Here is a 23,824-nt window from a genome sequence, read left to right on the forward strand (position 1 = left end):
ACATTTCTTGCCCTGTGCTGATGGGCAAAGGAGTTTTTGCCACAGCCATCATTATACAGGTGGGGCTGCATCATAATGCCATTGAGTTGGGGCTCAACTGCCCCAGCTGAAGTCTTGTCTATGCAGCATCTGTTTTTTTCTCCAAGTGAATTAATGTATAATTTCATTCATTCTAAAGAATAATAAAGCTCAGCCCTTGCAGAGTGAGTTAGGGGGTTGTACCTGCTGGTAGCACAGGCACATCTACATATTCACGGCGAGTACAGAGTGGAACATTCGTGTAATGTCCTAACATTATATGAGGAGCAAGCTGCCTGTCTGAAGGGATAGAAATGCCTGGAGAAATTCTGCAATAAAAGTCACAGTGCAGGTTTTGGAATATTGGGCAGGATATCTCCTAAAACAAATCACAGCAGACAGATTTTCAATACCTACTGCTCTGGTAAGGCCCAAAATAGCACTGTTGTGAAGTTTAAGTCCATCATTTGTCAAGCACAGTAGTCCTATAGTGGCTAGTGCAGTGTAGTTCAGATTGTGAAATCAGTGCCAATGTGAGCCAAAAGCTTGGGGTAACAGGAAATTACCATACAGGAGAATTGCTTGTGATTGAACGCTGCCCAATAAAAATTCTTCAGCCACCTTGCAAAGAGCACTTTAGGAGAGACTGTGGCTTCATTTCAGCAAAGTGATTGCAACTGAGACTCACACACCCTGACTGGCATGAAACTGGATCAGGGGAGGTTTAGATTAGATATCAGGAAAAAGTTCTTCATCTAGATGGTGGTTGGGCACTGGAAGAGGCACCCCAGGGAAATGGTCACAGCGCCAACCTGAGAGAGTCCAAGAAGCATTTGGACAAGGCTCTCAGTCACATGGTGGGATTCTTAGTGTTGTCCTGTGCAGTGCCAACGATTCTATGTTTCTAAACTACTAACAACCATTGAATAGGAAGGTGTAATCAGCTAATTTCTATATACAGCTGGATTTGGGTGATCTTTAAGGTTCCTTCCAACCCAAACCATTCTATGCTTCTAAGAAATCTCTTTTTCAAGTCTGTGTTTCCCCCAGTTTACTTAAACCAGCTCTTGAGTTTAGATAATTCAAGCATATGATTCTTTTTCCAGACATGGTGGCATGCCTTGTTCATTAGAGATCTGTATCAGTGTCTTTCTATGAGAACATCATCCACATTGATGTTAAAATATACATATATATAAAAATAAAAAGGTGAGGAAAAAGAAAAAAAAAATAAAAAGGTTGTCAGCCCAAGGAAAAAAAAGTTCAGGGATATTAATAAATATTTGTGTTTGAAAAAAAGCCTTACTAAGAAGAAGATAATCATAGAATTACAGAATGGCCTGGGTTGGAAGAGATCTTAAAGATCATCTTATTCCTTCCACTAGCTCACATTGCTCCAAGCCCCATCCAACCTGGCCTTGAACACCTCCAGGGATGGGGCAGCCTCAGCTTCTCTGGGCAAATGAAAAAGGACAATAATACTTTATTGATCCAGTGGCCGTGATCAGAGAGAACAGGTAACAGGCTCCACTTTAAATGTGACACAAGTCAGAATGAAGAGTTCTCTTATGTATCCATCAGGATGAACAACTCAACCCTTGTTTTTATGAGGTCCAAATTCCCATTTTACAGCCCACAGTGGAGCAACAACTTCTGCTGTGAGAGAAAATTCACATCCATACAAAGAAGAGTGATTCCAGGCTGTGCTGTGGATCCAGCCGTGAGCAGGTGCTCCTCTTCTGTGCTTCAAGGCATTCAGCTACTAGGACAGCAAAATTGCCCAGAGGCTTTCCTGCCATCTCCATTAAGTGTGAAGAAGGAGGTCTGACAGAAGTTCCCAGGCTGTGGAATCTGCCAGTAAGTCACTAATTGACCTGTGACAAACAAAACATCTGCAAACACCTGTAAAAAAAAAGAAAAAAAGGTAAATGTGATTCAGCTATGGTGCAGACAAAGGAATAGATGACCTGCTGAGCTCTATTCTGTTGTCTTATAATTGAAAATGAAAGTGAACCACATGTAATAAAGGGTTTGCTTTATACTTGTCTTAGTTATAAGCATGGGAATTTTTCTTATGTGAAGTGGCTATCATAGTCTATAGGGTGTTCTTTAAATAAGAAAAGAAACAAAAAAATGATCTGTGTTTTTTTAATTATAGAGCTGAGTAATCAGGTATTGTTTTGGAAAGCACTGAGCATAAAGACAAATGTGAAACATACTGGGACTCCTTTCATAAAATTAATGAGAAAAAAAAAAAGACATTTATTTCAGTAGTCCAAGGATTTCTCCAAACCCAGGGACACAAAATACACATAATGTTTTTTTGTAGTGATGCATCTGACTGTTGCACAATTTGCTGTGTAAAGGTGCGCCTCTTTTATGGAGAAGGGAAGATATTAGTGAGGTTTCAAGTACTGATGCATGAATTCCTTCATTCATGTTCTTTTACCAGTCACCTACATAGCATTTAGTAGAAAACTATTGTTTTCTACATCTGGAGAAAAAAAGATTAACATCACTTGCTTCTAAAGAGACCTGAAGAAAATGTTTACATACAATTTCTTCATAGGAAGCAAAAGCAGCAATCTAATGCCATTGGAAAGACTTGCACATTCCAAGGACAGCCTCTTCTGTCTACAACATCTCACAGCAGTGAGTCTTGTAATGGCAGTTCAGAGCTGACCTACACAGAGTATTAAAAATTGATTTCAGTTGAGATAAGACTATAAAGGTGCACATAAATCGTGCTCTTGGAATTGATATAAACATTTCATTAGTTATCTGTTCTCTAAATTTGTAATGGTAGCACCCCTGGGATAGAAGGGGAGGCTGGTACCATCTGAAAATCCACATTCTGGCTGAGAGTATTTAAATAATGATTGACTATATTAATGTGAATATTATCTGGGGACGTTAAATCTCTTAGTCAGACTTCCTGTGGTTTGCATGCCAGTTGTTTTCTGAAATACAGAATTAGGGGTGTGGGTGGCATTCACTGGGAAGTCCATTTACATCAGGCAATTACTTTTTGAACAAAATCACACCTTTCATTTCACTGGGACCATGTAGAATTGCTCTTTTTCTATTGTCACAGCTGAATTATGTTCAAATTGTCCTCTGAGCAATGCAAGGAGTTATATCTTTTAAAATTTTAGATTTTGTTAGATAAACTGAGTCACATAGAAAAGTGAGTGATAAAAATTCTGTCAGCTATTGAGCCACAAAGCCCAGGAATTTCACCTTCTTCATTCATTTGCCCTGTTAATTATATAGACCTTAATTAAACACATCTTTGGAGATGAGTTGGAGCATAGTAAACAGACAAATATAAGGATAAATCTACCACAGGGAAAGAATCATGTGCTAGCTGCTCTTTAGGGCACTTACCAGGCAATAACAAACTGTGGAGAAAAATTTTCTTGACAAAAAGAATATAAAAATGTCAGTACAACTCAGCTGCCCAGAAATATGTACTCGGGGTTAAAAAAATCAAAGAAATTGAGCCAGAAGTCGTCCGCTCTTAATTCTATCTCAATCCTTGGGACTAATGTATCTCACTAATTAAGCCCATCTGGAATCCTGGAGCCAGATGATAAGAAGTATGAAGCACAGGGGTTCTGGCCAGGTAAATTTGGGCATTGGAAGGAGCACTGGCTGTCCATTCCGTGAGCCAGCAATCTGGGAATTTGGCCTAACCTGGTCTTTATGTTCTTCTCTTTTTTTTTTCCCCCCTAACTACAACAGCCAAGCATCAAAAAAGGAATGAACTGCAACTGTCTTAAATTTTTTATAGTGATGAGGAAAAGCTACAAGGTCGTGGGGAATAGCATAGAAAGAAGTGTTTTGGCATGGTTTGTTTTAGAAAATTAAAATATAACAAAACTTCATAAACCCTAGTAAGGCAGGTGCCTGTGTTAGCATTCATAGAAGGTTTCATAGAACGAGGAACAATGCAAACCATTTTAATTACAGCTGGTGCATTCTGGTGGAACATTAGTTTTACATCATGAAACCCACCATCACTTTCAAAGCTGTGAGGTTACTAAAACATTGCTTTTCTGTTCAATTGTGATTGCCAAGTATGATGTGAATTTCCCCTCCTAATGCAATTTCATGCACCTTTAGGGCAGCATCTCTGTGAAAATTGACCTATAATTTGGGTGAAATATTATTGTAATATCCATGTTGGAAATGGAGCATAAAATTATACTAATATGTACACACAGGCCACATTTGGTTATTTTCAGGGCCTTGTTTCAAAGCTATTGTTTTATCTACTAGATTATTTTCAATAGGAACCTTTTTGAATAATTTAGTAAATATCTGGAGTATTAATTTTTATCTGAGAAGATTCAAATCACTATGACTCCATTGCCTTTCTTATATCAAAGCAAGTGTCTTAAGAATCAAACCCAGGTTATAAACTCTAGAGATGCTATTTAAAGACACAGCTGGATTCCTCACTTGTAGCTGTGACATCTGCAAACACCAGAGTTTAAGTGTGTTACACTTTGCCCCTTTGAGGACCTCTTTTCTTTCATTTAGGACACTAAAACACTTTCTTAAGTATTGACCAGTGGAATTCTAGGACATACCCTCAGGGCTTTTATTTGTGGGGAGTTTTTTACTAAAAATAGAAAGTTAGAATCATAGAATCCTAGAATGGTTTAGGTTGGAAGGGAACTTAAAGATCATCTGGTTCCAATCCCCTGCCATGGGCAGGGACACCTTTCACTAGACCAGGTTGCTCAGAGCCCCATCCAGCCTGGCCTGGAACACTTCCAGGGATGGGGAATCCACAGCCTCACTGGGAAAAGAAATCTTAAATCTCTCAGCAATCAATGAATACAGGCAGGTGCTCCTGTAGGATCCCTCATCCTGTCATCTCCAAGCTGCCTGAGAAAAATATTCTCCAGCTTCTGAGCAAATTCTGAATGAGCAACTTCTATTTCTAATGTTTAGCCCACTAAAGTTGTGTGAGATGAACAAAACCAGAAGTGTCCAGATCCAGAGAAATGTGTAAATACTTCAGTCTAGCTGAATCTCATAAATTCCAGAGACTTCGGGTTTGGTTTTGAACCCATGTAACTTTCTGGGAGAAACCTCCTTGTGGTTCCTAGCATGCCCTGATTGTTGTGCCCAAACCATAAGTCTTAACCCTATACAACTGCTTGCAAAAAATCCCTGATGGGGAAATAAGTTAAGTCTGAGCAATATTTGCAAATCGCAGAGATGTTATTAATTTTTGCAAGCTTGCCTAAAACTTTTATTTGCTTATATTCCTAAAAATTCAACAGAAATAGAGACCCAGTGATCTCTTGCATGGCTACAATTTCCAAAGTCTTTTTCTGCCTTCCAAGAAAGTTTCTGCATATCACAGCAGGGCTGTAATTACTACAGCACTGCAGAAATGTGCTCATGCTAAAGAAAGAGCCTAATTATCCTCCTATTTCCAGCTTGTCTTTCTTGGTGCAACACTTGTGTCAGAGCATTGCCCATAATCACACATGATCAGTTTGGGTCTATCTTTAGGTCTCTTAGCACCTGTATTGTGTAACTGAGTTGATTTGAGGGGATGTTTTACATTCCAGGTATCTGAAACAGTGCATGTTGGACCTAAAAGACTCAAGGGAGAGAATGGATGATCTCCACGTTCCATCAAGCTGGACAGGAAGTAAATATTTACAGGAAAGAATTGAATTAAGAACAAATAACGTGAATTATAATAAGAAAAGAAATTTCATTAAATAGGATATCTGCTTGACAATAAGAAAGAAAAGCTCCTCTATCAAATTGTCCCTGTGGGACTGTAGCCTAATGCTCCTCAGGGTGAAATCCTCAAGCTGTGAACATTATTGTCTGTATAAGAGGGGTATCTATGCTCTGTGTCACCAAAATATTTTAGCAATGTGTTACTCAGCACTTTTTTTCCTGTTTCAACAAGATTTAGTCTTAATTTGGACTAAATTTAGGACACTTTAAATGAAGAAACTTTTTTCTCTGTACAAAGCAGAACTGTCACTGTAAAGTTGGAGAGTGGCTCAAACACTGACCCAAAGTGATGCCCTGAGAGAGAATTAATAGCAATGCATTTTTTCTGTCATACCAACTTCCACATCAGATTTTAGGGTTGTCTCTAAATTTGAGATTTATCAACTGGATAGTGATTAAGATAAACACAAAGCAAAACATTCTGACTGCTTTTGCACTCAGACTGATCAATTCCTTCAGACCTTCAATCTTGGAGTATAAATCAGAAGAATTATAAAAAAAGGAAGGAGCTTCTCAGCACAATTTGAAAAAGGGTCTTCCTATATACTTTAGTTTTTTCACCTGCTCCATCATTTTAACTGTTTCCATCCTTCCCTGCCTCAGCATTGTTACCAAATATGCAGTGCATCCTTACACAAATAAAATATACTGAAATCAGAGGACATTTATAAATTACATTACTGAGTAAAACAGTCTTTATGGAAATCCCCTCCATGAGCAAACCTCATGCACATGGTTGACCACATTGCAAGAATTTGGTGGACCTTTACGAGGGGCAATAGAATTTAAAAGTTTATGAGTAGCGAACTGATTTTATCTCAAGTGCTTTAAATTCACCACTACTAAATGTCAGTTGCCTGTTGAATAGCAAATGGGATCCTTAACAGGAGTCAGTTAATCTTTGTGGTGAATTATTCTTTATATAATACTCAAATACTGTTAGTCTCTACGTAGACAAGGATGGTGAGGACATGTCCTCGCCTCACACAGTTCAGACTGAAAATCTGATTCTGGAAAATCACTCTCACATGAATTTATTGAATCAGTCTCACTGAACTCAGGGTTAAAATTCTTCTATACATTTAAGCACACATAAAAATTTTGTATATGTATTCAAAAGTATCACTTGAATCTATTTTTTTATTTCATCTCTATTTGATTCCACCTCTGGTTTATTCTTTCTGTTTAAAACACCCAGACAAGGTTTTGGAACACAACCAATAAATTTGTGCCTTGTAAGTCTAATGCTACAGTCAATTTCTTTATTATTGAAAAAATGAAATGGTAAGAAGCTTCCTACAGTCAAGACAAATTACAATTATAGACATGCTTGGACTTCACCTTGAGGGGGTTTGCACTTTAAGGAATAAACAACATTTTTTGACATTCAAATAACAAAGGTGGATCCAGCACACATTCCTGAGTGACTGAAAACCTGGATCCTTCCCCTTCCTTTTTCTACCCTACCCTGTATTTCTTCCTGTCAGTAAAGGCATACATTTCTAGTTTGATGGCTGAAAACCAATCCCTTTAAATCAATAGGATCCTTGACACTGAATTTAAGAGGAATAGGCTTTGGCCTTGACTCTTTCAAGACAGGAATATATCATTATTTAAAGCCATCTCTGCAGAGGAAGTGGTTCAGGTGTTCTGATGTGCCTGTGGCTGAACTGCCAGACAGCAGACATTGAACCCCAGTACTCTGGATTTTAATGCATGAGCTCTCCTGCCTGAAGTATGGAAGGCTCCTCTATTTGCTCACTGACCTTTGTAGCTGGGCCAGCCAATATTAGCAGGGGAAAAAAGGCACCAGCAGATGGGCTACAAAGGCCAGCACCAGCTTGGAGACTGTGCTTAGAGGTTTTATATTAACCAGAATTGTGCATTAAGAGGCAGAGGAGAAATGAGCACCCTAAGAACAAGCAGCCCTGCAGCCACTGCAGCTAAAGGGGAGAAAGAAGGGGAAGAAGGAATTGTTGAGGGCTGTATTCCCATTTACTCCAGCACTTGTCTGCATGTCTCTCTTCCCTGGTGGGATGGGAGCAGTGATGCTGCTTTGCTCTCCTGGATTCCCTGGTTTGTGAGATCCTTCCTCCAGCTCTTACAGGTTTGTTGGAAACTGCTGCATCAAGGAAGTAGCTGTGGTTTCAGAGGGCAGAGCATAAATGGGAGTGGCATTGGAGGAATGGATATCTCCAAAACTGCCCCTAGTCAAATCCGTGCCCAGAGAATCATGGAATCATTAAGGCTGGAAAAGAGCTCTAAGATCATTAACTAACACTGCCAGGTTCACCACTAAACCATGTTCCTAAACACCTACATGAGTTTTGAGCCCAAACAATCTAGCTATTTCACCTAAGGCAATGTTATTTCTTTACCAGTGCTAAGGGAAATAAAATTAAATGATAAAGACATGAAGCGATTCAAGACCCTTTGGAGGTATCAAGTCCACTTTGAGAATCTTTTGTGCAAACCATCTAACAAAAACATTAGAGGCATTAGTTAGATAATGAGTACATATATGCTGTGGTGTGCGAGTTTATATATGTTCATGCACATCCACACATCCAGTTCTGGACCTTTTATTCAGACTTTCACAATCAACATATTTGAGAGAGTTATTCCCACAGAATCTCTTAAAAATAGTGCAAATTATGATACTCAATGGCCAGTTTTAATTTTTGGATGACAGCCTGCTTTCAGTAGATGTTGTTAATGTAATTAAGTGTAAGCAAAGCAGAAAGAGAGAATACTGGAGAAATTAAAAGAGTAATTTTTGTGCCATCACTGCAAAGCAAATAAAAATAGTATTTCCTTTTCATTTAGGAACAAAGAAAAGCGTATCTTCCCCCACTCCTTGCAAGTCTGAAATGTACATTATTGCTCAGTCCACCTCTTGTGTTCATTTCCTTCTCTCTTTACTCCTTTGGCTTTGTGTTTTCAGCTGGGAGCCATCCTACCTAGTAGACCACTCACATATTTATAGCCTGGCAAATTGATTAATCCAGCAACCTGAAGTGTTGCCTGAGAGGCACAAAGATTGAACACTGAGGAAAGAGACCTAGAATGGGGTAAAGTGCATAAACCAGTCTGCTGCTAAGGTGGTCTTGGTAAGCTAAAAAAGTGCAGTACCCCTTGTGACTGTGATGATAAAAGTGAATATAAATTCCTTAGGCAATCTTCATCTTTTTATGCATTTATTTTCTTTTTCTTTTCTAAGATGTTTATTCTTGGCAATTAAAACCCTGGAATCTTTGATTTGCTTCTGTACATCTTCTGCAGGTATCATGAAATGTTCTGCTGGTCTCTAAGATTTAATGCAAAAAAAAACCTAAAAACAAAACAATCATGACTTGGTTCTTATTCTGGTTGCTGGCTGTAACTTCAGGAAATTCAAAGTAGAGTCTTTGAAGAAATATTCACTAATTTAAATAAATTAAGAACATTGGAATTGTTAAATTTGGCATTCAGGGTTTCTGTTGGTTCCTTTGTTACCCAGACGGGATTGATCCTCCAGGAGGAAAGGTCAAGGCTAGGTGAGAGGCTTAGTCAAGGAGCTGAAATTGCAAGGGCTTTATCTGCATGTGAATAGCTTTTCTTTTCCCCCTCAGCACTAATGGTTTCCATTTCCAGCTGTCTGCCCTGCAGAGATGAGCCAGCTGTTAGTGAAGCCACTGCTTGAAATTACTGCCCCAGATATAAAGATAAACCAGCACTTGGGTCGTGTTAAAAGCCTGAACTCCAGTGGGGTCAGCAGTTGCTCTACATGTAAATCAGTTTTCTCAGAAGCAGAAGTGGAGTCAGTGAAGGCTTGTGGGGGAGAGCAGAAAAGGGGACCACCACAGATGATTCATGGTGTGTTGTGATTAAAATGGGTGATCTATGCAGAACAGAGATGAGACAGATGAATAAGATGAAATATTTTGAATATTAAAGAAAGAGATAAGGACATGTTTGTATATATTAGAGCAGTCAGTATCACTGATTTCTAAAGAGTGTCAAAGGCTGTAATCAAGTAGTTAAAGGTTGCTGCCTTCCTTCTTTTTTGGTGAGATATATTTGCATATTTATTTTGCAAAATCTCTTGCAAAATAATTTAGGTCTACCAGACAACACAGAGAAAATGATGACGTTTGATAATAGTGGATGCAATGAAACAATGAAATGTAACAGACACACACTTGCATAAATATATTTATACAAAACTTACTACAGTGATTCTTCAGCCATCCTCTTCACTTGGATGGATTAGAAGGAAGATTTGACAGACACCGTCCCTGTGGCTGTAGCTTTATGACAATGTGCTCACACATTTTTGGGACACGTTAGGGCTGTGTCTTGTAGGTGATAAATATGATCGAGTCTTTAGCACTAGACAAGATTTTGCTTATTTTCTGTGAAATAAGATTAGCACTGACACCAGTGAGCAGCCCAATGCAACAGCACCAATAGCAGTGAAGCTGCTTTTATTGAAATCCTGACAATTCCCATGTCCTGCAGAGAGCAGCAGTCGCTGCGAGAATAGTGTTGAACATAAATAAAGTGAAAGTACGGAATCCGCCTTACGAAAGGTTTTCCATGTTCTGCCATTTTACACACCAAAAAATATGCTTTATGTATAGAGTCCCATATGTAAAGAGTCCTGGGAAGAATAACCTCACTGATCAAAAAGGTTGAACTTTTGGGCTGACAGCTAATGAGGCATTGCCCCATCCCTGGAAGTATCCAAGGCCAGGTTGGATGGGACTTGGAACAACCTGGGATAGCAGAAGGTGTCCCTGCCCACGGTTTTTTACTTAGATTGGCCATAATAATGTTTGCCACCTATTATTGTTACCAAAAAATTGAAACAGAATGTCCTGGTGACACCTCCAAATGATTCAATCTTTCCATCATCACAGGATGGAATTAAAAACAAAACAAACCACAAAACAAGGAACATCTTGTCCTTTGTAATTAGTGCCTTTTCCTGTTTCATTTATATATAGAAACATTTCTACATAGAGAAGTTAAAAAATAATGTAAGGGATATAAAATTGGAACTGCTGCCAGGTTTTAAAATGTAGTTATGATATGCCCTATAATTTTGAAATCCTGTTGTGAAAGAATATTTGTTGTACCATCAGTTTTGTCACTTGCACTTTGTCTTGTATATTATCACATGATAGAAAAATAAAAATCATATAAAAGTTCAACTTTGAAAAAGTGAAAATGGAATAATGTATATTTCTCTCTCCCCTCCAACCCAAAAACTCAAAGGAAAATCAACTTTTTTTGGATCATTTCCATTTTGATGGAATTGTGGCTTCAAAAACCAAATGGTTCTGTCAACAAATTTCACACTGGCTCTATTGCTAAATCAGTCATTTGAAATTAGAAACTGCATTATGAAGGAACTCTTCAGTATGATCACACTCTAATTCTGTTTGGGTTTCTGAGTTTGTTTCTTTTCCTGCAGAGTCCCTGCCCCTTTGAAGGTACAAAGTGGCTGTTTCAGATGCCTTCTTCTTCTTCATTGCTTAAGTGCATTTTCTGCTTGGCCTTGAAGGCAGAACTATTAATTACTCACTGGAATTTTCATGTTTTTTTCAGCCATCTTACATCTGTGTTTCTCCTGAAAAACATGAAGAAACCTTTGTGACTTCCCCAAGAAATAAGCAATGGACTGTTTTACCATCATAAATTTAAAGAACTAATAGATGAAAATATAACTGATTATTTGGAATGTCTAATTTAAGGAACATAGTTGTGAAGCTATTAGCACTTTGGAGAATTAAAGAATAGCACTTATTTTGTCTCAAACCATGACTTAAGAGTGTACAATCCTTCTGAAAATCAGACAGTTACCAAATCAGACACCAGAAAATGAGGCTCAGAGCGCTGTGAAATTTTAGTTTGAGTATTTTGACAGCTTCACACTTGGTTTCAGGAGAGGGTTCAGCATCCAAAGAAACTCCCTGCCCAAATCACCTCCTGCTTCTCCTCATGGGAGGTGATGAGCCCTCAGGACAGGCAGGGCACAGCACAGCAGGAGCAACACCCTGCCCCTCTGACATGGTACTGGCTCACAGCATTCCAAGAATGGCCTCAATCAGTTTGTGCATTTCGAGAACTCTCCTTCATGTGAAAGCACTCTAAAGTGAAACTAATCTTCATTTTATCACATCTTTTCTCCAGTGGTATTTGGCAAAGAAATCTGTGTTTAATAGCAATAGGAACAGCAATGGTCAAGCTGCTCAATCTAGTAGTCCCACCTTGGTTCCTCGTTTTTGTGAATGCATGTGTGGCTTTAAAAAGAAGGTTGGAAGACTGTTGTGTCAGTGAAATGTGTCATCCTACAGCCTCCAAGGAACGGACACACTGACAGGCTATCACCTGTCACTGGTACCTTCCTAAACATCATCATTTTGAGACAGGAATAAGACTTAAAACTGCAGCTATGTCCATTAGAAATGAAGGTAACTTCAGATGTGGAGAGGCATTTAGGGTGTGAGCAAAAGTCCATGTTTCTGGACAGTATGAAAAGAAGACAAGTGGGCTCTCAGTAAAATCAGTAGGAGATTGATTTTAGGACTTCTTGACTCAGCAGGTAGTGAACTTCTGAATTTTTTTCTTACTACACAGAGTTGTGAAAACAGTCTTTTTAGATTCGGGAAAGCTTTGTGAACAACAGAGGGTGAAAGAAATGGACTTGGATGTAGTTTCTAACATCACCAATCAACTGGAGAAGGACATATGAGAAGTGACCAGAGCACCTTAAAGAGTCTGTGATATTGCATAGTCCTGGACCAGATGAACTGTTGGTCTTATCAGAAACACACTTCTCATGTTCTCAGGGATAAACTGCTGTACTTATCTTCTGGCTTATCTGAGCCTCTGTGTCTGTATGGACTTTTCATGTGGACAAAGAAGGCAAAGTCTCATGACCGAGTCCAACCATCTTTCGTTACAGACTTGGCTATGTTATAGCACCTCACCTCTTCTGAGGTTTTGAGAGAGCAGACAGGAAATTGCCACCATTCAGAGGACAACAATACCTTATTGTAGCAAGGAAAATTGGTTGCAGGTGAATTTGAACAGAAAAGATCCCATTTGTGGTCTCCAGGTGCATCCACACAGGTAAATTATTCCTTCTTCACATTCTGGGGCATGTGTGGCTGTGTACTTTGTGCATCTCAGCAATGACAAATTCTCTCTGTCACACAGCATTGAGGAATCCTCAGATTTTTTCCCAAGATTAGGTAATGAGATCCAGCTCTCTTGCAGTGCCCCTTTTCAGTGCACTGCGATTTGTTCACCCACTCTTGAAATAGATAGAATAATTCTTTCAGGAAGACATTTAAGGACTCAAAAGGAGCTAGTTCTTATTCTAGCCTTAGTCATCTATCCTTGCTAGTCATTATAAATGTACTTAAAATGCTGTAGAGTCTTTACAATTTTCTAGCAAATCTTTTCCTTAATGACTCAAAAATTTTCTCTCACAAGAAAAATACTTCAAATTTATCTGAATTAACCTCATTCTGTTTTGATTGGATTCATCCACTTCTCTCATTCATTTATACACTGTTGCAATTCAGCCGTTTTCTGCAGTTGCTACTCACTACATTAGTCCAAGAAGTCAGCCAAAGTACTTTTTTATTATTTTTACTAAATGACATATAAATAAAGATGTGTAGTTATATATGCAGATGATCTCAGTTCTCATACTAAAGATTTATACTGAGAAGTCAAATGTATCTGTGAAGTTTCTTTTTTCCAGTGGAATTCACAGTGCATGGAAGACAGTAATAAAAATTTTGCAAAAGAAAATGGACTTCTTTTTGTCTCCAAGCAAATATTTCTATGGACAATGTTTGAAATAGGTTCTTCTTTTTTTTTTTTTTTTTTAATTCCTCCTCCAGAAACAGTACTTCACAAAAGCATTTGTTTTTCTATTACTTTATATAGCAGTTGAGAAACAATTCATGGCAATTCCTTGCCTCGCATTTTGATATAACTCACTATTACCAGCTTTCACAAAATGAATATACAGCAGGTTCTCTGGCCAGCTCCTGTGGTTAGTAATCATCAAATCCAAGAACATTTCAGTGGTGAACATTATAACAAATCTTCAGGGCCTAATTTCTTTAACTCCATCTCTTTTTCTTTCTTTTTAGAGGTGTCCTGGGCATATTTGTTGTGTCAACTACCTGCAATCTAAATTCAATGACTGTTCCCTTAAAATAAAAACCTGGTGCTAAGATTTTGTTGGAAAAAATTGAAAATGGGTTTTGATATGAGAGGATGAGAAGAATGAGAAGGAAGGTATCTTAACTTTTTCTCAGCAGATTAATTGTTCCCAGTTTTCTGAACAGCCATTGAATACCATGCAAAGAGCCCTGGGAGACTTAAATCTGACTTCCCACATGGCTGCCCTGTGCTGCTGGGATAGGTGTTGATATGAAAGAGCAGAAATCTCTTCCCAAGAGGCTCATGAGTCTGTTTTTCCCTGAACTGATAGAAATGCCCAACGTGACCTTGTGATACTTCCTCCAGTTTTTTTTCACAGATTGTCTCATTTATTGGTTCATTGCTCACTGATTCTGTTCTTTCCATGGTTAATAAAGAGCAGTCTTTTATTGGAGAGCATTCACTGCTGTAATGCTGACCTTCAGGTTCCTAAATACATTTCTAGTAAAAGAGCAACATCTCTGTCAACAAGCCAGGAACCACACCACTAACATTATCACTCAGATCAGGTAGCTCTGGAAATATCAGTGGTTTTAGAATTAGAATTTATGCCAGCATCTGGTAGCAGGAATTTCATTACAGCAAACAGGTTACTCTAAGAAAAGACGATGTAATTTTGTCTCTCCCTCCACTGAAAACTCAATGAATTGCAATGAAAATAACAGAATTGCTTTCAGTGATGTCAGGGTTCTCACCTCTGCAAATGAAATGAGCTTCAGCCTGACTCATGCAAGGGCTTATCAGTATTTTGTGGCAGTGGTGGCTTTGGAGATTGCATGAGGGAACCTCCTGAGTGCAAGTGAGGAGTGCCTGGCCTGCTTCTACCCCTGGCTTCACTCTGGAGCTGCATTTATAGATATTTACCAAAACTTCTTTCATGCCACAGTGAGGGGGTGTGGAAAAAATGACAGGAGAAATTCTCTACTGGTTAAAAAATGAGCTACAGAATTTCTTTCCTAGGGATAAAGAAAATGTGAGATAAAATGTACATCCTCTATCTGATTTCAAGTCTGTCTAGGGCGTATTTAAAGAATTCTCTGGTTTCAATCCACTACCAACAGCCCTAATTGGCCCTGAGGAGTGATGACCTGCCTCAGCTTTGTCACAGCTCTGTCTGCACTGTGCTACCTCCTCTCTCTTCCTCCTGTACCTCATCCTGCCCACTCCTGGAGTAGGAGGGACTCTGCCAGGGATCTGTGAGACAGCTCTTGTGCAGCAGTACGGGCATCCTGCATGAAATTCCTCTCTGATATCTCTTCATACTCCTAGATTCGAGCGGGATCCTCATAAAAGGAGCCTGGCAAGTACAATAGGAGGGAACCTCCTCCTTCACACGCCTTTCATTTTGATTTCAGAGGAACAGAAAAGAGGAATTATAAAGACATAACAAATCTCTCTTTACTTTAGCCTTGATAAATTCACACAAAAACCTGAATGTTTTTTGATCTTCTGCTTTGTATGGAAACAGCTGAGCTTTGAAATTGCACTGTACCTTCCAGCTTGATGTTCTTTATGAATAAGCAACTGTCACCAAATCCACCACTGAAAGAAAATTACCTGAGTGGCACTTCTTAGGGCCTTGTGGAAGTGAATGCTCCTGGACAGTTTCCAGGTGTGTCCTCACGAAGGCATAACTGAGTATCTGTGGCTACAGAACACTTGAATAATCTTACTGGGAACATCAGTTACATGTTTCAAATTGTGAAATAAAATTAGGTTAAAGCAAAGAAGACAAAAAAGTTGAAAGAGTTAACTGCACATCTCTTACTGAATATCAGCTCTTGATGCTTTTGCAATTCTCATTTACATCTCTGGTTGAGTACAGACAATGTGCCATGTGCAGGTATTGTCTTTGCAAAAAAATATAACTCCTTCAGACATTTAGCTACCCTGCATTCTCTTTTAATTCAGTGTTAGACCATATCTCAGGAAAGCTAAGGCTTGACTTAAGACTGATGCAAAAGGGGCATGGGGACTGTTAGAATAATTTTTAAATTACCACAATTTGAGTGAGTAAAGGGGAGCTACAGAAAAAGCAGCTACAAAATACACCTTTTTCTAATTGCTTTAACTTATTTTTAAAAACATATGAAATTCAAATACCTGAGTTTATGCTGTTTAATTTACATCTCAATAGAAATTGTAACTGCAACATTAGAAAGAGGTATTTAACACCACGACTGCCAGGCACTGTCATGCTACAAGTTGCAAGCTCTAATACAGACATAAGGAAACCCACAAAGCAGATGGTGCAAGATTAAGGAACTAATCCACGAGGACAAGCTCATTTTTCCCTTCCTCTTTTCCATTTCATTCTACCTCTTCACTTTGATCCTTCTGAATTCAAGGTCTAATTTTTTTTTGGTAGTAAAATCCTCAATGCTTACTTGTTAAACCTCTGGTGTATATACTGTTAAGCACATCTGTCAGGACATTATATTACAGGACAGAAGTAGACTTAGAGCTGCTATAAATCACCCTAGATCTATCAAACCAGTAAAAAGTGCTAGAGAAATTTCATGTCTGAAAATCTAGCCCTTCCATTTTAATATTTAGTTTTCATTCATCTAAAATAATGAAACAGGATATATCAATATTAAAAAAAAAATTCTGTATGTGTGACCTATAGAAAATAATTGATGTAAATTATTGTGGATTAAAGTTGTCTGCACTGGATCTATCTGACACAGAAGTGAATAAATTTGAATGACTATATAATCAACCTGCACCAGCCCAGACTCAGAAAGCAAAAGGTTCCCACCTGAGCTGGCTCAAATTGCCTGCAATACAGCAGTGTTTGCTGCTCCTGCCTCATTTAGGTGTTTAAAACTTTCTTCTCTCCCACTTCTTTCTCTTTCTCATCCAATCACCCCAAAAACACACACACATTCCCTCCCTTCCCCTCATTTTATTTTCAAAGAATTAATGGGAAACTTTTCCCATGGGAAACTCAGTAAGAAAGCGGCCAAAGTCCTGCTTCCAAACTGGTTTAAGATCTGATCTGGGGTTCTGAGTGACTGAGCAGCTGTTTTATCTGTCTGCTGTCCAGCTGGTATTTTACATCACTGCACTGAAATCACACCTACGTGAGTCAATTAACTTAAGCAGGTAAACTTTCCTTCCCCCTCCTTCTGCCCCCACAATCAGCTCTTTAAGGTAGGATTTTGATTTTGTTGTATTTCAGTTATCTTCATCTGACATCCAGGCTACCGTGGTGTGATGCCTTTTTGGGAGGTCAAACAGCAGCAAAGAAGAAAATCAGAGAAGAGGGAAGAAAAGAAAAAGATAAGCTGAGGAACAGATTGCATTAATGCGTGTGCATTAATTGTTCTTGGTGTGTGAGACTTTACAGTGAGGAAATGCTTGATATAATGCAGCTTTTCATGCAGTAAGAAGCAAATGAAGGATGAAGCCAGAGACAGAAGTTGTTAATAAATACCTTTCAAATGCTACTGCCCGTGAGGCTGCTGCACCAAGTGCATTGCTCCCTCACAAAAGCTTGAGTGGATGTAAAGATTATCAGAGTGTTTTTTAAGAAAATATGGAAAATAATGGAATTAGGTGTAGACTACCTAATGAAGGGATAAATATAAGGGGACAGCTAAAAGGAAGGGAACGGCTGTCTTTGTGACCTGAATTTTTGAGAGAATCTGTAGCAAGGTAAACACACAACAAAGATTTGCAGTATCTGGGCAATGTGAGTTCTTCTCTAGCATTTGTGAAATTTGAGTTCTTCTCCTGTATTTGAATTTTTTTTTTTTTTTTTGTCATCTAGACTATAAATGGGAATTGCCCCTTTATACATTCATATAACACCTGTCCATTTTTGGCCAGCATGATTCTGGTACCAATATTCTACTCACAACATAGGCTCGGTCCACTCAATAAGAGTAGCAAAACAAATCATTATTTCAGTTGATTTCTATATTAATTTGTAACTTATAGCATATTTGCCTGTTTTAAATCATTTTTAAAAAATATTTCCTTCAGAGTTTGGGATTTTTTTTTACTGTTATGCTGGCAGACTGCCTCCATGCCTGGAGTTGAATATTATACATATCTCGTTAAAGGAAAACAATATATGAACAATGTGAAGTACGTTTTGAAATGACACACCTATTTTTTCTTCATTTCTTTAACACTTTAAAATTTTGCAGTAAAAAACTTTACAGAGAAAGTTGTCAATTTTTCCCCTACTTTAATTTTAATTTTGGGTTATTTTCAGCTCAGACACTTTCCCCACAATTGCTTTAGATCTTCCTCCTCACAACGCTCACAGTCAGCACCAAAGTCATTGTACTGGGAGTCTGTAGAGCAGAAAAATAATAATCCCACCATTTGCCCTAATTAAATATCTGCCTTTGGTGCTTTTTTTCCCACTCCACTCACAGATGCGAAGGCCATCTGTACCGAGCTCTTCACGTTGGCTTTGACATAGCTGTCACAGTTTAAATGTGACAAAAAAAAAAGTATTTAGTACAAACTGTACAAACCTCTCAGGACTCTAAGTAAATCTCTGAAAAGACTGCCTTTAAATCCTTACTAATGTGGCTTCAACTCTTCTATGCTTGCAGGCTCGAGGTCAACTGGGTATCTCCTGCTTCTACCAAATAACTTACCCTGACTTCTGTGTAGCAGGTAAGTCTAGAAGATGTTGGAAAAAATTCAGTGTCATGTAACAGAGGAGTAGGACCTTGGCTTGGGTGCTTTCTTCTCTGCACATATGTTAGGGATGAGCCTTGGGTGTCCAGGCAGTGGAAATACATATCACTGCCTTGTGACAGATGGGCCATTGAAAATTGCCAGAGGTGGAAGCACCAGGTCAGAGCTTATCATGTCTCTGAACTTGTTTAAAATTACAGTGATATCAAATAGAGTCATTCAGGATGGGTTTTTTTCCTCAAAGAGGGAATTTTTTCTTTAGATGTTTCGCTTCTGAACAAAATGGGAAGGAGATGGGATCCAACAACCCCAGCTGTTACCATTAAAACCAATCCCTCCTTCAAGTTGAATGCAGGGGACAGGAATGATCCCATCCTTGGTCTTTAGGTATGGAAACTTTTCTACTACGGTCAACAAATAACTACAAATCATTCTGTGGCAATGATGCTTAATGAATTGCCAAAAAAACTTTGTTAAAAGTGGTTTCAAGGAATTATAGTAAAAAACCTGTCAAATCCATAATGCAAACCACACAGAATGTCTCCACATGGCCATTGAGCCTGATGCACTCTCAGAAGGCTCTGTGCCTTTTGAATGAGGAGATTGACAGCCGGACTGACAGTCTCACAGAGTCAGACCTGAAACCAGTCAGAATTTACCTGTGAGAATATTACAGTGAAATTCTGCAGCTTTAGTAAAACCCAGAGAGAAGGCCAAGAAGATATTAATGAGAGAAGATGTTCTGGACACAAGGGGAGGATGTTCTTGTTATGGGACATTGAGAGTGTACAAGGAAGAACTTGTGGATAATATGTAGTAATTATACTTTTGCTTGTATAGCTGATTGTTTACTGCCTGAATGGTCATTGTTTGTTAGACAGCCTTGTCATTGCTAAGCAGCCAATCTTAAATTAGGCCACAGCCATTGTGAAGAGGTATAAGAATAGCAGTAGAGGAAATAAAAAAATCTCTCTACCTTTCTCGACTATGGATTACGACTAGTGTGGCTTTTATGTCCACCTCGACAACAGCCACATTTGAAGTCAGCCTTCAGGTGAGGTGTGCCTTTGTGCTATTGAAACATCCCATTTTAAATGTACTTCAAATACAAAAATGCTTCTTTTTCCGATTAGTAAGTCTTAAAAAGAAATGGGGCAGTTGGAGATGGTTTAAAGCATAGCAGAAGGCCGAGGAAAACTTCCTTCTCCTGTCTTTGGTTACAAAGCACTAAAATGCATTTGACATTTTACCTCAGAGCCAAACCCTGCTATGTACATAAAAGGAGAAGGAGGAGCAGGAGGAGATAAAGATGAAGGAATGTAAGATTCAAAGTGCTTTGTCTCTTAGGTACCCTCTAAGGAGCTGTAAATTTTTAAAAAAATCTAAAATTTTCCTTCCTACACTTACTGAATTCAGTCCTTTTAGTTGCTTTCTTTACACCCCATGTTGAGCTGTAGATGACTCAAATAGTTTTGTGAGGGAGGTTAGGATACCCAATATGCAGCCGCATTCAGAAACCCTCTGGATTCACATTTGAAGAAGGATCCCAGCCTTGGCTGCCTTGATTATGCTACTGCCCTACCCTTCAAATGGAAAAAGGATAATTTGCAGTGAGCCAATGAGATTATTGTTCCACTGAAGACAAAAAAGAGTTCCATCAGTCTACACCTTCTGAAGATTTGGATCTATATCTTTGTAGCAGTAACTTTACAAACAATTTAGCTGTGGCTTTTTGTTTCCAATTTCATGCCTTGTATGTCATAATTCTTCTGAAATTGTCTGAAAATTTCTGAGAGTGTAAGGCACAGCAGAGAGCTGGAGCACTCACTGCCCAAAGACAGACACAGGGCAGAGCTAATGTGCCACAACCCCCAGCAGATGAATCACACCAGCACGTGGTTTCTGAGGCGGAGATGTCTCTGCCTGCTTCCAAACACAGTCAGGACAATTGCACACAATGGTTTCTTGTCATTGTCACCACCTGGAAAACAAAAGAGACTAGAAAAGAAGCCCCTCCTTGTCTTAGCAGTGTTGTCAATGCCATGTTAAGGTGGTGCTGAAAGCCTGGCCTTTTCCCAGGCCAACAGCAATCCTCCGTGGATGTGTCAGCGTGCTGAGAGCTGCCCAGGGAGCTCCAGCCCACGCTCCTTTGCTCTGTGCTCCCCTTTCCCTCTGGCATTTTTATGAACCACCACTTCTTTTCAGTTGCTGTCTGTCAGTTGTTGACAAGGGGACAGATGGAACCCTCCAGCTCATTTGTGATTTATAGTCCAGCATGCAGTCCTGACCTCCTGTGCTTGTGCCCTGGATCTCCTGAAGATTTTAAGTCACTTGCTCACAGTGGTGAAGGAACGAGGGCCAGGGAGCTGCCTTCAAAACCATCCCAAGGTGGCTCCTAATGCTTTATTACTTGTGTGCTCCGTGGCATGATTTTGGCCTGGGTCTGCAAGCATTCTCCCAAATATAAATTGCAGGATAGCATGGCTGGAGATATTTATTAGTATCCAGCACATATGAGGCGACACTGTTTTCAAAGGAGGGAAGACAGTTTAGCCACCGTGAGACACCACTGGATTTCAAGGACAGAGGACAGACTGTTATTTAACAGCACAGGCACAGCTTCAGACAAGCACTGCAGAGGTCAGGAAATGTGGTACTGTCATGTTTGCAGCATGGCTTCTGCATTTCTTTCATAACCTGCTTTGAGCAGCTCTGTGATTACATGCTGGGTAGATAAGATGAGGTGAAGAGTATGGCAGGGTCACTGCATCTCAAGAGGGGCCACTGGAGTAAATTTCCCCTTGTACAACAGGTTACTCTCCTTTTCTGGCAGGGAGGATCTCAGTTTCACATTCTCTGTCTCCTAATTTTTAACCTGTCCTTGGAAGTCTGCTCAGAAATGCATCATCATCCTCATGTCAATGCCATTTCCATTTCCTTTGGCAGCCTGAACCCACATTTGTTTATAAAAGCAACTTATTTCAAATATTAACTGGTTATCTGAATAGCTGTTTTCAAGGTCAACAGTTTTACATTAATAGGGGTGGTCCAAAGAGGTAGAAAACGTGATTTTTTTCAGACCAAGATAAAAAAGACATTTGAAGAGTATCACTGTAATGGTATGAAAACTTACCTGGTAAATGATTTTTTTTCCTGCAAGCACTGTTGTGAGGGGATGCAGATTAGTGGGGTACTGGGCTGGCAGTGGGGTCTTCAGTTTTAGTCTCTGTTTCTGATTTATATTGAGACACTGAACTGGACCATCACCACTTCATCCACCTCATCTACATCTTTTGGAAGGCTCTGACACTCACTAGGTGCAGGTTCATTTTTCAGCACAGGGTGCTGACTTAAATGAAGCACAAATTTAATGCATAAAAAAGGAACAGTTCAAATGAGACAACTGAGTCCTCAGCTGGGATGTCCTACAAGTTTCAGATGATGTAAAAAGATCTAACTGGAAAGGCAGAAAAGAATAATATAAAGAAATGAGTGCTGTGGTAGCCTGTTAACCCCCTGATTCTGTGATGTTCCCTCTGTTCCCTGCCCTAGCCCTGGCCACTCCCTCGGTTTCTCCCTATTTGCTCCTGTACCCCAACCCCGCCCTTGAGCCCCTGACAAAACCACCCCGCACTCAGAGCCCGGTGTTTCTCTTTCTGCCTCTGAGGGTGCTGGGACAAGATGTGAATAAAGCCATCTTACCACCCTCATGGGAGACCCTTCTCCACCTCCTTTGGCACCCACTGCGCTGTAACGCTGCTGGCTGCCGGAGCCAGATCGCGGGGCTGTCCCAAATGGACTCAAATGGGATGTGGCTGATCACACGGCCCTAGGAAACCCCCACTAGGAAACCCCTGCTAGGAGAGTCCAGCAGTTACAACAGAGTGTCTCCTTAATCAGGGAGGAAGATGACTTAACAGAGTGGTGGAAAAACTCTCTTGTTCCCTGTGTTTTGAGAGAAATGATACACACTTTCCATGGTGTTATTCTGAATTGCACTTCACAGGGTTGTCAAATACTTTAATAACCTAGGAAATAACTGTACAGCCTTGAGGATGCAAGATGACACCCACTACACAATGCAGCCTAGCCATCTACATGGTATAATGATGAAAGGTTACTGGTTTATTTATAAAATCAGTAATGAGCTCAAAAATGATGGTGTCATAATTGATTTAAAATTGCTCTATTAGAATGATTTATGCTCATTATACGAGCTCAAATTGGTTTGAGGGTTCATAGTCACTGTCTTTTGTCTAATTTCAAAATACATTTAAAATACCTTAAAGCAGAAAATTATTTGAGTAGGTACACGATACAAAAGCAGGCTTGAAATAGAAGTAAATTTTGTTCTAGCAACTTAAATATATACTTCAAGAGATATGGGAGGAAAAAAGCAAAATTATATTGTTTACCTTTAATTTATAGGTCCAGATGCTGAATAAAACCAGAAAAAAGTCTTTCCTCTCTTTGTAACAAAAATAATATTTCATTGTGATGGGGAAAGAAAGGACTAATTTCTCAAGGATAGGTGACATCTTTGTCAAAGGAAGAGCACATTTAATTTCAAAATAGCACTGTAGCTGCAGCACTGGTCTGAGATGTGTCTGGATGTGGGACTTGAGTGAGATGCTCTGATGCTCCTCAGCAGCTGACCCAAAGAAGCCTTTCTCCAAAAGTCTCCTTTCTGTTTCACAGCGTGGGATTTTACCACTGCTGAACTGTTCATGAAATTAAATTATTTCTCTTATCTTTCCTGAGGCAATACCCTAAGAGGATTTCTCAAAGTAAATCCAGCCTTCATTACATCCTGTTCTTTGCTAGACAATCTGGGCATAATTCTGCTCTTGATTTCACCAGTGGAAATGAAATTACTCTGAACAGGAATGGGTTTAGTGGAGGCTGACTCTAACTGCAGGTTTTTTCTACTCCTGGAAAAGAAGCAAGACTCCAATCGCCCCAAATTTGCTTTGAGTAGGAGTCCTGCTGCAGTTGAGTGTCAGCTGGAGATTGAACTACCCAGAGAAAACACCAGGAATACCAGTACCCTCTGCTGTGCTCTGTGGGGTGGTTTCCTTTAGGAAGACCAAACCCAGGTCTGCAGAAATCCATACAAAGGCAAATAGCAAGAATTTTAAACCAG

The 23,824-nt window shown here is 39.4% G+C and overlaps 1 long non-coding RNA gene across 1 annotated transcript; it reads right to left on the reverse strand.

The window, feature by feature from the left end:
* Positions 1–1,485: 1,485 nt before the first annotated feature.
* Positions 1,486–23,342, reverse strand: LOC121676661. The gene is made up of 2 exons (XR_006020523.1): positions 23,097–23,342; positions 1,486–1,920 (listed from the first exon to the last, which is right to left on the reverse strand). It is a non-coding gene; the product is annotated as an uncharacterized LOC121676661 (long non-coding RNA).
* Positions 23,343–23,824: the final 482 nt, after the last annotated feature.

The sequence above is a fragment of the Corvus kubaryi genome, unplaced genomic scaffold, assembly GCF_017639235.1.
Source record: "Corvus kubaryi isolate FWS band 111438036 unplaced genomic scaffold, C.kubaryi_AGA036_p1.0 split1-131, whole genome shotgun sequence".
NCBI lineage: Eukaryota > Metazoa > Chordata > Aves > Passeriformes > Corvidae > Corvus > Corvus kubaryi.